The following is a 16,327-nucleotide window of genomic DNA, read 5'->3' on the forward strand; positions in this document are numbered from 1 at the left end:
ATATATATATATATATATATATATATATATATATATATATATATATATATATATATATATATATATATATATATATATATAACGAAGATAACACAAATGAGCATTATGCTCAACAATTTAATGTTATCACAAAGGTGGCGCTAAACAATTTCCTTTGAAATCCATGAAGACGTTGAAGAAAACAGACTGTGTAACAACGAACGACACACTTAAATAGATCGAGAGACAAAAACCCATCAAATCTCCTGGTCCTGATGAGATATTTGAGAGAGCCCTTAATGAAGGTAAGGTCGAACTGATTCTGTCCCTACTACCTGGAGGGTCACTTACGTGGTCGATCACTAAATTCAAGAAGTCGGGGGGATGTTGGTTAACTCTTGCTACTTAGGAAGGTCGAAGAGCACGCCATCGGAAGAAACTTGGTGAATTGGTTCGGAGAATGCCTCACGGACATAAAACAAAGGGTTAATATGAATGAGAGAAGTGAGAGAGAATAGATGCTACTAGCGGTGTTCCGCAGGGCTCTAGATGCTGCAGTTACCAGTAATATCAGCAAGTATGCGGGCCACAAAGAGATAGAGCGTGTTGTAAACATGAAAGAAGACCGATGAACTCAGAGGAAACCCACGGCCAATCACTAACCCTTTCCAGGAATAAACCGTCAACAGTTACCTTGTACTCAGGAACATATTTAGTGCTGGGTGAACAGGAATCATTTTTTAAGTTTTCTCAGAGCTCATTAATGCTTAATTCTTGTGCAGTGCCTAGTAACTTGAGAAGTGCCTGCATCTTCCCTGCTCCAGACCTGTGTTCCAGTCTTTACTGAGCTCAAGATTAAATACGCAGCATGTTCGTTGCCTGGTTGTTTATCCCTCCAAGCTGTTTACTCTCAGAGCTTCGCATCCAATAAGTTTTATTTATTTAGTTCCATTTGTCTGGAACAGGAGAGTTCTTGAGTCACCTTAATCGAAGCAGCTCCACTGACAGTTAATAACAATATTTTGGTGTGAAGACACGGAGATATCGATGCTGCAGACGCGAGCCTCAGGTTCACATTACACGCTATTCATGCTCGTGCCACCTCTTGGGGAGGCTTAATCTTCATCAATCAGGCTCACAACACCGAGGGTCAAGGTCAGTCACGCAAAGTCTCAACCATATATTCAGTCTAAGGTTGAGAACAGAAATATATAAAAAACTAATTAAATTATTTGAGCATTACTCAGAATCATGCTCAGTTCTTCTTCTGGAAAAGCCCGAATAAAAATAATTGCGTTAAAGATAGTCTTTACCTTGCGATTAGCAAATGCAATTTTTTGTTGAGACCAGCTATGTCAATTTGAAGCTTTATTATCAAGATCAAATTACCTCACCATTAGCTAAAATCTGAGAGAGAAAAGGCTTAGAAATTTTCGTTTGGATCATGTTCTTGCCGTTGTCAAAATAAAGGGTTATGAGGTTCAAAACTTATAAGTCAAATATTGACTACAAAAACTCTATATAATAAGTTAGTATTTGAAGTTATAATCCACCTCACCATGTTCAAGGCTGTGCCTCGTTCACCTTCAGCCTGTAGTGTAAACACTCCTTAAATCAACGTCACCACACCACCTAACCTAACCTAGACCTAACTATACATAAAACCACAAAGTAAATAATATTAATTTACACTTCAGAAAACAAATAGTTTGTTACTCTAACGTATGGAAGATACATCCTGTCAGTTAGTTGGTTGCTGATTAAGTCAAACATTGCAATAATTTGGTAGAAACAAAGCCAGAATTTAACTTTTTGCTTGGACTGGAGGAAAGGTTGCGCTCCCACCTGTGGCTGGAAATACATCGGGTTTTCCTGGGATGATTATACTGCCAGCACGACTATATAAACATGGCGCCGCCTGGCAGAGTGAGTATACTTCAAAAGGAGCAGCACAGAGTAACATCTCCTCGGTAGATGATTCCAGCGTCTTCAAACACACTCTTCTGCAGTGTCGTTGATTCCAGTGACTTCACAAAGTCTTGAGACTGGTTTGACCCAAAAACTGCAAACTCTACACAGGTGATATCCTTAACGCAAATGCCTTTCGCTGTTCCTCAAGTAACCTGTTCTGTAGAGCTACACTATTCAAATATATTGTTGAATAAAAGGCTTTCAATAATCATGCTTGCCAGTACAGAAGCAGTACAAATTACATTCACAAGAACAAAAGAAACAGGAAAAATGCAGAAGGCCTGTTTGATGAGACGAGGGAACTAGTATTTATACTTAACATTGTTATTTTTATACATTTCTAAGCTGGGGTTGTAACAATCCTGCGATCACGTGTTTATTTGTACAGCCTTTAATTTATTTCGTAAATTGAATAGGACCTCATCATGAGATACGTGAATTCCTTCATCACAAGAGTTTGACCTGAGCTTAATAACAGTTTGTATCATGTAATCAAGACATAAGCTGTAATTTGTAAATAAGATGCAGGACTTATTTGATTAGACGTTGAGATGTAAGTCTCGTCCTAATCATACACTCAGACCTTGATAAAGCATTTACGAGAGTGCGAAAGACGTTATGTAAATTCCTTTCATAAATTTCACATATACGCAAATGTTGGTTTTTTAACCAATGAGGGAGAGTTATGAAGGAGTATTAGGAGAGGGATGCGAGGGAGGGGAGATGTGATTGCCGGTCCGGGAGGCTGTTTGGGGTAACTGAGAGGAGGATACAAAGGTGGAACAATGGTTAATTGCTCTCTGTAAGCCCGACTGGTTGATTGTAACTGCCCCACTGACTGATCTTGCTGGATTCTGTCAATCTCTTGCGTCCATGTGGCGTCATTTATCCGTGTTCCAAGCTCTGGAGGCTGCTGGGAAGTTCTCTTCCCCATGCTGATGGCTTCTCTCTCTCTCTCTCTCTTCCTCTCTACCTTCAACTCCTCTTCCCTCCTCTTTGTTTTTCCTCTACATTGGTTTTAGTTCGTTTCCTTGCGTCTGATGCCTCGGCTCATGTAGAAAAAAATATTGGTATCCTGGAGGTATAGCAACTGTTGACTGTTGTTGCCGGAGGGTGGTAGTGTATTGTGCATCCCTTACTCATCCTGTAAGTGGTAGTGTATTGTGCATCCCTTACTCATCCTGTAAGTGGTAGTGTATTGTGCATCCCTTACTCATCCTGTGAGTGGTAGTGTATTGTACATCCCTTACTTATCCTGTGAGTGGTAATGTATTGTGCATTCCTTACTTATCCTGTGAGTGGTAATGTATTGTGCATTCCTTACTCATCTTGTGAATGGTAGTGTATTGTGCATCCCTTTCTCATCCTGTGAGCAGTAGTGTATTGAGCATTCCTTACTCATCCTGTGAGCAGCAGTTTACTGTGCGTCGCTTACTCATCGTGTGAGCCGTAGCGTCCTGGGGGAAAGTAAAATCGTTGGCATAGGAGATAATGAAAGAGGCATCCGGCACCTCACATGTTTAGTACGGCTTGCATAACCTTTGGTTCCTTCAAATATTTAATGTAAGTGTTAACAGTAACAGTAACCAAGATGATGTTTCATCTCCACAGTGAGTAATGGCTGGCACCAAGACCTACCTGATGCTGGTGGTGCTGGTGCTCTCTCTCTGCTGGACGCCCTCGCTCCTTGAAGCGCGTGAGTATATGTGTGTGCATGGGGGTAGAAATAGCCTAAGCTACTCTATCCCTTTGAGATGTATTTCTTTCTTATCTCAATAAACATACTTGAACTTGTGTGTGCAATATTTTATGACAGTGTTAGCGTGCATTTTTCCTGTCTTTCAATCACATTAAATGATCCAATGAGTGTGTCTGTGCTTGCTTGAGTATATACTCAAGCAAGTACAGACAGTGTGTGTGCGAGTTGCTTACACACACTGTGTGAGCAAGCTCAGTGTGTTTTATTATAGTTAATCAACCCCCTCCCCATTTCCCCCCTTCTATTAAGTTAACAATGGAAATTTAACAAATCAGTTCTTTGGCATCTTTACATGTATCTGTGTATAAATTTGATTATAACTTTAAGGTTTTTCTATACTGAAAAACAGCAGATTTTCCTTCTTAAGAACCCTTTTACTCATCCCATCATGATATTACAAAACTTTATTACAAAACTCCCTTAAATAAAATTGGTTCACTTCATCATTCGACTCACTGGACAATTCATGTACTGAATGTACATCTGTTATTTCAAGAAATTTTATTAAATCGTTGAATAAAAAATCCAAAATTAATTAATAATATAAATTAAACTCCAGATTTGTATAAATTATACAGCTCCATATTGATCAGATTTGCTATATGTATAAAAAATTATATATATATATATATATATATATATATATATATATATATATATATATATATATATATATATATATATATATATATATATATATATATATCCGAATGTCTTCACGAACAGAACGCTTCAACAATGAAGGGAAGAGGATCGCTGGAGGATTTCCCGCCATAAGTTCCCACACGGTAATGTAGACAGCATACGTTGTCATGTGTTTGTTCTTATATATCACATATAAACATAAATACACATCAGGAAACATGTGAGAACATTAGATCCACAAGGAAGTGAGGATACTTATGGGTGATGCTAGCAGGAACCCAACTGTTTATGCTGTATGAGTGTTCTCACCGAGTATTTATATTGTATGGGTGTTCTCACCGAGTATTTATATTGTATGGGTGTTATCACCGAGTATTTATACTGTACTGTTATTATCACCCAACTATTTTGGGTGTAAATAAACAACAACCAACAGACAGACCAGATAAACAAGGACGAGGAGTAGGTAAAATAATTGCTGAGGTGAAAACTTTTTTTTTTTTTAGTTTTTTATGAATTTACTTTCTAGAGTGACGAAATAAGACTTCCTTTACCCATTTTGCAGGGAGCGTTGATAGCTTTGAACAGATATAGCCATTCACCGCGTGTGAGTTTTGGTCCCCAATTCTGGCGAGGCAGATGAAGCCTTGATCAACACTGTCATCGATGTTAACACTCAGGAAGAGATTAAGCTCCAGATGTGAATTAACTTAGAGAAAGTTTTCTGTTAAGTTTATGTACAATTGCTAACGAACGTTTCCATACTATATCAGGAATAAATTCGCCATATGTACATGAAATAAATTAAATTATAAGGATTTTTCTGTATAATGTTTGTACCTCTCTATACATTATCCAGCAAACAATTAGTTTTTTTTATCGTTAATGTAAGCTGAAGTTCGCCTGATCAACTGTGATATTACTGAAAGTTGAGAATGTTCCGCTTATGCTCAAGACTAACCATCCCTGCAGTTGTCGTCTTAAACTGAAACAAGAAGGTTGATTTGCATCATAAAATGTGCGTTTAATACAAGAATTCTAATGATTTTGGCATCATCGGCAAACATTGAGAGCAATGCGTCTATATCCTTAGGAAGATCGTTTGTATATATCAGAAACAGGATGGGTCCAAGTGCAGATGCCTGTGGGACTCCGCTGGTGACATCTTGACACTCTGAGGTCTTCCCCACTCATAGTAACTTTGTATTTTTGTTGCTACGATACTCCCTTATCCACTGGAGCTCCTTACCTGTTATTCATGTCTGTTTTTTTTCCAACTTCTGTACCAGCCTCATATGGGTATTGTGTCAAAGGCTTTCTGACAGCCTAAGAAAATGCAATTTGACCACATCTTTCTTTCTGGTCATATTTTTATCATAAAATTCTATTAAACCTGTGAGGCATGATAATCCCTGAACCTATGCTGGTGGTGTGTTACAAAGTTCCTCTCTAGATGTTCTACGAGCTTTTTCCTCACAATCTTTCCTTTCACAATCTTTCAAATCTTTCCTACTTAACAGAACAACAACAACAAGGCCAGTTAGAACCCGGGGTGGGGAATATATAAGGGTTTTGCCACGGGAAAATTCCCCGATAGGCTGTACACATATAACAGTTGTCAGACTCTTAAAATGAATGTATAAGAACAGATCGGGAGACCCTATACACTTGCACGAGTAACGCTGGTGAGTGCGTATACGCTCACGCAAGTCAGGCTGGTGAGTGCATATACGCTCACGCAAACACTAAAGACTGCAGACGAACCAGCAAACTACTGCTTCTTTAAACTCCAAAGAGGTAAAAAAAAAAAAAATCATGCAAATTTACTACATATTCTTTTTGCAAATATTTAGCACAACTCTATTATATAATTTTGGTCTAATTTTGTCTGTCTTCATACCAAGATTTTCAGTTTTGTATTTTTTTTTAAGTTCTGCATAAGAATGTGACGGCCTATGGGGGGGGGAGAGATCCCTGACGTCACTATATTGTGGTGGCATGTGTGGAGTGATCTCTGACGTCACTATGTTGTGGTGGCATGTGTGGAGTGATCTCTGACGTCACTATATTGTGATGGCATGTGTGGAGAGATCCCTGACGTCACTATATTGTGGTGGCATGTGTGGAGTGATCTCTGACGTTACTACATTGTGGTGGCATGTATGGAGTGGTCTCTGACGTCACTATATTGTGGTGGCATGTGTGGAGTGATCTCTGACGTTACTACATTGTGGTGGCATGTATGGAGTGGTCTCTGACGTCACTATATTGTGGTGGCATGTGTGGGGTGATCTCTACGTCACTATATTGTGATGGCATGTGTGGAGAGATCCCTGACGCCACTATATTGTGGTGGCATGTGTGGAGAGATCCCTGACGTCACTATATTGTGGTGGCATGTGTGCAGTGATCACTCTGACATCTCAATGTTGTAGTGACGCGTAAAATATATATTTAGTTGAGCTTTTCAGGTAAACTCAAATATTCACAATAAATTAGTATATCACATATGTACTTATTCATAAGCAAAATATTGATTATAAGCAAGTTCGAGAACGGGTTAGACACAGAGCCCGTCCGGCGAGCATACTTCCTCAGGACCACGATGAAATCACGAGCCCCACCAACCTCCCCTTCAGGGTGGACCACCCCCAACACCAGGGAACCGAAACACACGGATGCGTGTGAGGCACCCGAAGCAGGAAACAAAGTCCCCGCACCAGCCCCCACCCCCACAACAGGGTCAGCAGCCACCAAACCCGCCCACGCCACTCGCCGGTACCACACAAGCCCCCATCACACCATCATCGCACTCCATAGAGATAGAGCTCGTAGAGTTCTTAAAGTTTCGCTCGTCAACCCACGCACGAGGGGGCGACACACTCTGAACCCTCCTGGATCGTTTGAACACAGGCTGTTGATCGTCAAAACTGTTGCACCTCCTAGGAAGCACACCAGGAGAGCCTCTGGGCGGCCGTACCACACCATGCAAGGCACGACTCCGAATCACAGCAGGATCGACGACCGGGGTCACAAGTTCACAATCTAAGGGCTACACCGGAACGGCTACACCACCAACCTCAACGTTGTCCGTGCAGGCGGCAAAACTCGGCAACACCACAGAGGCATCAGATGGCAGGGAAGCCTCCCCCACCACACCATCACAAAGCAACAGGTCCGGGGCCACCAACCGGGGGAAAGTTCTCCTCCCGGAACAAATTGACCTGAGCTGCCACCACACCACTGCAGACCGCCACCTATAGCCCCTCAAGGCCACACCGGAAAAATGTCCAGGGCTGCCCAGCGTAGAAGGCACGTATGGTGTAACCAAGCAACGTGACAGTAGACGGAACAGGAGACTGGAGACGTAGAGAGACGGTCTAGGTCCTGTTCGAGACCCCCTCCCCCACCACCTGCCGGAAGAAACAAAGTTCGTCCGGTGGGACGCCACTGCACCCTATTTTCCAAAGTAAAGGCGTAGCAAACTGTCCGGGAACTCAAACGGAACCCTATGAAGCCCCACATACGTGAGAGTACAGCAGCAGTCTGAAACAGTGACGGTACCACCATCATCAGTGAGTGGGAACAACAACCATCGTAGCGGGACACTAAATCCCTGTAAACGGCCAAAGAGCCGAGCTTACCAAGCGCACGGTGAGTCGTTAAGAGCTGCACTCCACAGACGTCTGCTATCTCAACTCGCAGCATATCCAGTACCTCCACTGAGAGGTACGACGCCCGTCCAGAGAATTCTAATCCAATTGTCTCCGAATGGCGGACAGTGGGAAGGGGGTGCCCCGTGTCGCTAGCAAACGGCTGGAGGGCCGCGCCCACCGGTTTGGACACACCGACAGCTAGGACAAGACCAAAAAATGACACTAAAACTTTACGAATATTTCAGAATCACTAACAATTGGTGCAGCTTTAGGTATTTCGTGTTATGGGGACTATAGGAAGGTACTGGCCTGGACATGGGCACATGGGTGGCTGGAATGTACTGTAATCTAGTATTATTGATATAGATTTTAGAGTATGGTATGTGTTTTTAAACGTAGACTATATATTAGAACTTAAGGCCAGAATAAATACGATTTGCCTGTGCAATTAAGCTTAGGATATAAACATCTCTTAAAAATGTATGCATAAGTACAGGATATGATGGACTATGTCACCCAAAAGTGTCAGGAGGCAGTAAACAGGTTCATCCCGTCCCAAAGGGAAAAATCCGAGAAGCAAAAGAAGAATCCATGGTATAATAGGCAACCCGTTCTCACACAAGACAGCACATATATGACTTAATGCTTAAAGTCAATATGTTGAATATGAATTAGTAAATATGTGATATATTCCCAGTTACTTTTTTTTCCAAGGCCCAAACTCTTCCTCACGTACCAATTTACGTCTCACAGTACCCGTCCGTCAACCTAGATAGCAGAATAGTCGTGATTGGTTCAATTATAAGGAAAATTGTACTTTTCAGGTCCCACATGGGTTGTGAAATTTACCTACTATTGTCCATGCTCTTAGAATATTATAGATCAGCTACTTTCTATTGAAGGCTCGTAGTTTTGTTTTGAGAAATATTAGTTGTTCTTAGTAAATTATAATAAGCACTAAAAATGATTACATAGAATAACAGTCCTTCACCAATCAATATTATATACCATAGTTTGTGCTTTACAAATCTTTAAAGGATGTTTTGTAGGAACGCTAACAGAAAACGATGGTACATTGGAATGTCTATGGGGTAAACTACTGTAAACAGGATGGTATTGTGTCTACTATACCAACTACAGGATCGGTATATTGTCCACTACCACCTGTTAGGTGGGTAAGGGGTGCAATACCATCCACAGGATGGGTATGAGGGTCACATCCACCCAGAGGATGAGAATGGGGATCACATCCACCCACAGGAAGGGTATGGGGTCCAATACCACCCACAGGATGAGTATGGCGTCCACTACAACCCACAGGATGGGTATGGGGCTCCAACCACCCATAGAATGGGTATGGGGCCCCAACCACCCATAGAATGGGTATGGGATCCAATAACACCCACTGGATGTATATGGCGTTCATTGCCGCGCGTCGAGCTCGAAAACCGTAGCATTCATCTCAGAACCATGCCTATTTCACGCAGATTCCTTAATAAACGTAAGAATTTTATATGTCACAAGAAAGATAGAAATATAAGCTTTATTCTAAATACCTTACCATGGGCATATTTAAATTTAAAGCGAAGATACATGTACTTTTATAATAGCCGAGCTCCGACCCCGGACAGATCAATCCACCGAGCCTCTCTCTCTCAGAACAATGTTTATTTCACGTGAATTCGTTAATAAACATATATGTTTTATATGTCTCAAGAAAGACAGACATATAAGCTTCACTTTAAACACTTTACCATAGACATACTTAAAGTTCTAATGAAGATACATGTATTTTAAAAATTAAGGAGCTCCCACCCCGTACAGACTGAACAACAGAGCAACTCTCTCTCAGATCAATGTTTATTTCACGTAAATTCGTTAATAAACACAAATGTTTTATATGTCTTAAGCAAGATAGAAATAAGAGCTTCATTTTAAATACATTACAATATACATATTTATAGCTCAAGTGAAGATACATATGTTTTTATAGTAGCGCTTAGTAGCTTGTCGGGCATGGAGTGCAGACGCCTACGCACTTGCCGATATATTGTATAATTAACAAAGATTCGCTAATAAAGCCTAAAATCTTATATGCCTCCAGAAAGACCGAGATATGAACATTATTATGATTGCACCAAATGAAATATATCATGTTCGAGAACAGAGATATATCAATTTTAAATTAAGTTTCGACTCTTGCTCGGGCGAGAGAGATGGGGCGACTCTCGCCCCATCTATTGGAGATTCTGTGCACTAAAGACCCAAAGCTACTCAACCCCTCTTAGCATTATTTAAGTAATGAAGTAATATGATATATTTACTCACTATAATGTTGGTGCTGAATGCAGAACATGAGAAAACATATATTTACTCCAAACTAATGTAATTTCATTATGAAATAAGTAGCATCAAAGGAAGTCGATGGTCCAAGCGGCAATGTTGTGGAGCGACTTATCCAAGATATATCGTTGTTTGGTAAGTGTTTGTTGGCATATCCAGTTGTCGCACTTCTCTGCACAAATTATCACAAATTTAAAATATAATGTTAACAAGTAGAATACGTATTTTTAATAAAATCTAACATAACTAGCCAGAAAACATTTAACATTTATTAAAATATATATGTTTGGAAGTTAAATCGACTTCATATTCAATTTCTTTCTTTATTATGCACCCCATACCCATCCCGTGGGCGGTGGTGTACAGGATTACAGAGGCACATAATCGGTTCAGGAACTGAACCCTCTAGTTCGTTTAGCTAAGCAAATAACAATATATGACGCTAGTTAAAAAATTATCAATGTTGTATACACATGTACACACCCTCATACATACATGTATATATATATATATATATATATATATATATATATATATATATATATATATATATATATATATATATATATATATATATATATATATATATATATATATATATATTTATATATATATATATATATATACGTATACACATATACATACATATCTAATCACCCACATAATTACACACATTAATAATCTTTGTGTCACTAGTGACATATTACAAGAGGCTCACAACAGTCACTATACGAGGCACTTTACATCTATAGTGAGTCACACAGTTACTAGTCTTGCTGCACACCCACCCAACTGGGCGGCAGCTTTACAGTCATGTGCATGCATTACCAACAGTAAGCAAATTTTGGATACTTCGCTAAAATTTCGGGCAGCACACCATTATGAATGAAGTACTTACACATTTCTTGGACACTATTGATGGTGTTATCTCTAAATTCCGCAATTTTTTCACATTCCATTATATAATGACGCAAAGTATGCGAATAGTTCTGCTGACAGAGTTTACATTTAGTCAAATGTAAATCAGCAGATGTTACAAACTCCCAGAGGTACTTGTAGCCGAGCCTAAGCCTAGCAGTGGTAACATCTAGAAGTCTGAGTATCTAGTGGACCATTTTTGGTAAGCAGAACTGGCGCTGTGGGATGAACCAAACTTTCGAGTTAAGGGGCCTAAATGAATGCTCATTCATATATGTCCCACTAGATGCATTCGGAGACCAATATGGGAAGGAATCCACAGGAGACAAACTCTGACTCCATCATTGATTATTTCACTATATCTGTGTCTAGCTTCAGAGATAAGCACGTCACAGTTATGCCTTGGGAAGCTGAGGGCAGTCAAGGATGACAAGGAGTCACTTACAATTAGCGTGTCAACTTTGGATTCATATACGCGCTCTAGTGCAAGGATTATGGCAACCAATTCTGTTTGAAGAGTGGAGGCCCAGTTACTTAGACGCGCTCCACACTCATGGGAGATGGAACCATCTCTCCCTGTCACAATAACTGCATTTCCAGCTGCACCATGGGACTGATGCAAGGATCCATCAGTGTAAATAATTTGGGAAAGGGAGCGCTCTCTGACTAAAACATCAATTTGGCTTAAGGCATTGTACTTTGCTTCTTGTCGAAGCAAGGACTGTTCTTTAATCAGCTTCTTGGGTGGGAAAGGGGGGACAGTAATTTGGAAAGGAGTGATCTCCCATGGGGCAGGAAAGTGTTGTTGTTGTCTCTCTTGGTAGGGGTGATGAAAGTTATACATTCTGAGCACATTGGCAATTACGGTAACCCATTTGGAGGGATGCTGACCTTCAAGGAAGAAGGCTTGGAGGGCTTCAGTTTAATCACCCACACAAATACACACATCATTAATCTTTTGTGTCACAAGTAATTCAACAAGAGGCTCACAATAGTCACTATAAAAGGCACTTTACATCTATGAGGAGTCGCACAGTTACTAGTCTAATTGCTCCACACCCACCCAACTGGGCGGCAGCTTTACAGTCATGTGCTCCACACCCACCCAACTGGGCGGCAGCTTTACAGTCATGTGCTGCATACATACCCAACTGGGCATACATACCCAACTGGGCGGCAGCTTTACAGTCATGTGCTCCACACCCACCCAACTGGGCAGCAGCTTTATAGTCATGTGCATGCATTACCTACAGTAAGCAAATTTTGGATACTTCGCTAAGATTTCGGGCAGCACATCATTATGAATGAAGTACTTATACACATTTCATGGACACTATTGATGTTGTTATCTTTAAATTCCGCGATTTTTTCACATTCCATTATATAATGACGCAAAGTATGCGAATAGTTCTGCTGACAGAGTTTACATTTAGTCAAATCTACATCGTCAGATGTTACAAATTCCCAGAGGAACTTGTAGCTGAGCCTAAACCTAGCAGTGGTAATTAACATCTAGAAGTCAGTTAACATTATTGGATGACCCATAGACGAGCGATTCATCAAAGTTTATACAATATTGTGAAATTGAGAGTCAGTGTAGTAACATAAATTGGTAAATCATAAATATTGTAAGTTAAGAATCTGATGCATGTGTGTGTGTTGGGGGGGGGGGGGGGCGGGGGTTATACCCTTGGTAAGTGAGAGTGGAAAGTAACCTTAGACGTACTGCGGTCAATGTGGGGGGGGGGGGGGGGGGAGGGAGGGTGGGAGAGTCAAATCCACCCTCCAACATCTGGGCATAGTACTAGCAGCCTCCACAACTCTCCAGCAGCCTCCACAACTCTCCAGCAGCCTCCAGCTGGTGCTTGTAGATGCCTCATCTAACCTCACCTATGTCACACATTAACCTACAGTTCCTGTGATATTTAAACTCCTCATCACAGTGGCGTCTCACCAATATAAACTGTATTGGATTTTATCTCGAAATAGCTATATGCTGACTGGACGTGTATGTATGTATGTATGTATGTATGTATGTATGTATGTATGTATGTATGTATGTATGTATGTATGTATGTATGTATGTATGCATGTATGTATGTATGTATGTATGTATGTATGTATGTATGTATGTATGTATGTATGTATGTATGTATGTATGTATGTATGTATGTATGTATGTATGGATGGATGGATGGATGGATGTGTATATGTACGCATGCATGTATGTATGGATGTATGGATGTATGTATGTATGTATGTATGTATGTATGTATGTATGTATGTATGTATGTATGTATGTATGTATGTATGTATGTATGTATGTATGTATGTATGTATGTATGTATGTATGTATATACGCATGTATGTATGTATATACGCATGTATGTATGTATATACGCATGTATGTATGTATGTATATACGCATGTATGTATGTATGTATGTATGTATGTATGTATGTATGTATGTATGTATGTATGTATGTATGTATGTATGTATGTATGTATGTATGTATGTATGTATGTATGTATGCATGTATGCATGTATGCATGTATGTATGTACGTATGTACGTATGTATGTATGTATGTATGTATGTATGTATGTATGTATGTATGTATGTATGTATGTATGTATGTATGTATGTATGTATGTATGTATGTATGTATGTATGTATGTATGTATGTATGTATGTATTCCCAATCACGTTAAAGACTGCCCCTCTATCATCCAATTAAAGAGAAATACAACTATGTACTAAATAATCAACTCCTTGTAACTTTAATTATGCTGACCTTCCTATCTGTATTCAGACTGAGCCTACCATCATTATAAGTGATTATAACGCTAGGCATAGGAATATTGGTAATTCGCAGTTCAGTAATCGTAACGGCAACCAACTGGTGTCACTATTAGGTAGTCACGATGATGCACAGATTGTGGGTGACCTTGAACCAACGCATATCTACAGAGGTATTCTTGATCTATGTCTCGGTGTCAACGTCTCCCACACCGTGTGCGCCTCGTCAATAGTGCCAGATATGGCGTCTGATCTTCTGACCATATTAGACACTGTAAGCATTGGAAGCTCTATCCTCCCTGGTGGAGTGTTCAAGCGGAAGAGGCTGGCTGTGTCCATCGATCAACGAGACAATCTTGTTGCTCATGTGTCAGATTGGTGCAGTTCATCTGAGCCTTCATCAGTTGAAGATTTTAACAATGGGCTCACAGGTACTCTCGAGCAGTTTATAGAATCACTTGATCCATCGTCCAGGCCACGTAACCCAAATTACACTGGTCATAACACTTATGCTTATTATAATGATTCTAAATTGCATACACTAAAACGCACTGCCAGAATAATTGGACTAGCTTGTAGAAGGACCCGCACTGCTGAAATGCTTCGGCTCTTTCAAGCGGCTCTGGCTAAGGCCAGGGAACGTATGGTGGAGCTGAGGTAGACAGACTGGGAAACTTTTGTCAGTGGTCTCAATTCTCACACGCCACTAAGTCGGGCATGGAAGGATATCAACAAGATCAATGGGAAAAATGCTGCAGAGATCTCGTACCCTAATCCTCTGCACAGAGCAAATGAGCTTGTTGGTGCTTGGGCCACGACTTCCAGCTTTGACAGTCTTCCTCTACCCTCACAGAATGAATTAAATGATAGATATACTGATAGGGCAAGGCTCCTTGACTTTATGCGTCATCAAGAGGATGACTGTGACATGCTTTTTACTGAATACAAACTAGATTCTGCTCTACATAAAGGCAAAGCTACATCACCTGGGGAGGATGGAGTTACTTACGGCATACTGCGTATGCTTCTGCTAGTTCCAGGGAATCCCTTGCTTCAATTGTATAATATGAGCTATGTAACTGGGGCGCTTCCTAAGTCATGGACCAACAGTCTTATTATTCCCATTTCTAAACCTCACCAGCCGAGTGCTATTCGCCCAATCACCCTCACTAGTTGTCTCTATAAGTGTCTTGAGAGGATGGTTCTCAACCGTCTCCTTTACAAAATTAATAATATGTTGTCTCCCCAGATATATGGCTTTACGCATGGAAAGAGTGTACATCACTGTATTACCACATTCCTCACCCTGCATACTGATAGGTCATATACCACTTTCCTAGATCTTAAGTCAGCCTTTGACAATGCTAACCCACACGTCATTCTGAGAGAACTTGCTAAAATGAATGTTGGAATGTTAATGTTGAAAATTGTTCAAACTGAAATAAATATATAACACTGTACGGTACAGTTGTGTTTAATTATGTTTTGCGATTCCTTTGGAAAAGGTATTTGTGCACCAAGTACTACTAGGTCATTATGAGATATGCTGAATGTTGTCAATATACCATCTGAATACGCTTCACTTTGCGTTAATCATTGGACGTCCTAATGATTAAGGTCCCCAAAAGGACTTAATCAGACCTCAGTGGATAATTTTACTCTCCCTCTCTCTCTCTCTCTCTCTCTCTCTCAGAGCATCCCCTTATGTGTTGTATGTGGGTGCTGAAGTTCAGTCTCTTGTCTATGTATAGGTGAAGGAACTTTCCATAATTGTTATTGCTAATGTTTACTTGTAATACTGGGTATACATCCAGTGTTCTTACCCTCGACCGCGGCGAGGGTATGCCGTGGTCGTATGGTCTGAAACCCACAAATATTTACAAGGGGGGGGATAACATTTCCTCTTCAAGCACGCGCACACAAATGAACTATGTTACTTAACTGGAAGCACTCGTACAACATAATTTCACGATTTCTCAGGATTATTATACTTCTTACCAGCATATATACAGTATAGTACCTAGGAGGTTCTCTTCAATGATATTTAAGATAATTAAAATAACCCAAGCAAACTACTGTGGAAATGTGCAGGACAAACATATCAATTGTGACACTAGCTCTCCACATATGGCATTTGCTTAATTTAGAAACTGTACTTGTGGTCGATCTCGAACCCATGTTGTTGATGTGACGATGTGTTATGAATTTTGTGGCCAGCTCCTCAAGATTGTAACTTGCTTAGATAAATAAATTGTGT

The 16,327-nt window shown here is 40.3% G+C and overlaps 1 long non-coding RNA gene across 1 annotated transcript; it reads left to right on the forward strand.

Annotated features, from left to right (window-relative positions):
• The first annotated feature begins 1,909 nt into the window (after positions 1-1,909).
• On the forward strand, positions 1,910-5,175 carry LOC138360800 (uncharacterized). The gene is made up of 4 exons (XR_011226664.1): positions 1,910-2,058; positions 3,562-3,646; positions 4,436-4,497; positions 4,920-5,175. It is a non-coding gene; the product is annotated as an uncharacterized lncRNA (long non-coding RNA).
• Positions 5,176-16,327: the final 11,152 nt, after the last annotated feature.

The sequence above is a fragment of the Procambarus clarkii genome, unplaced genomic scaffold (genome assembly GCF_040958095.1).
Source record: "Procambarus clarkii isolate CNS0578487 unplaced genomic scaffold, FALCON_Pclarkii_2.0 HiC_scaffold_118, whole genome shotgun sequence".
Taxonomy (NCBI): Eukaryota; Metazoa; Arthropoda; class Malacostraca; order Decapoda; family Cambaridae; genus Procambarus; species Procambarus clarkii.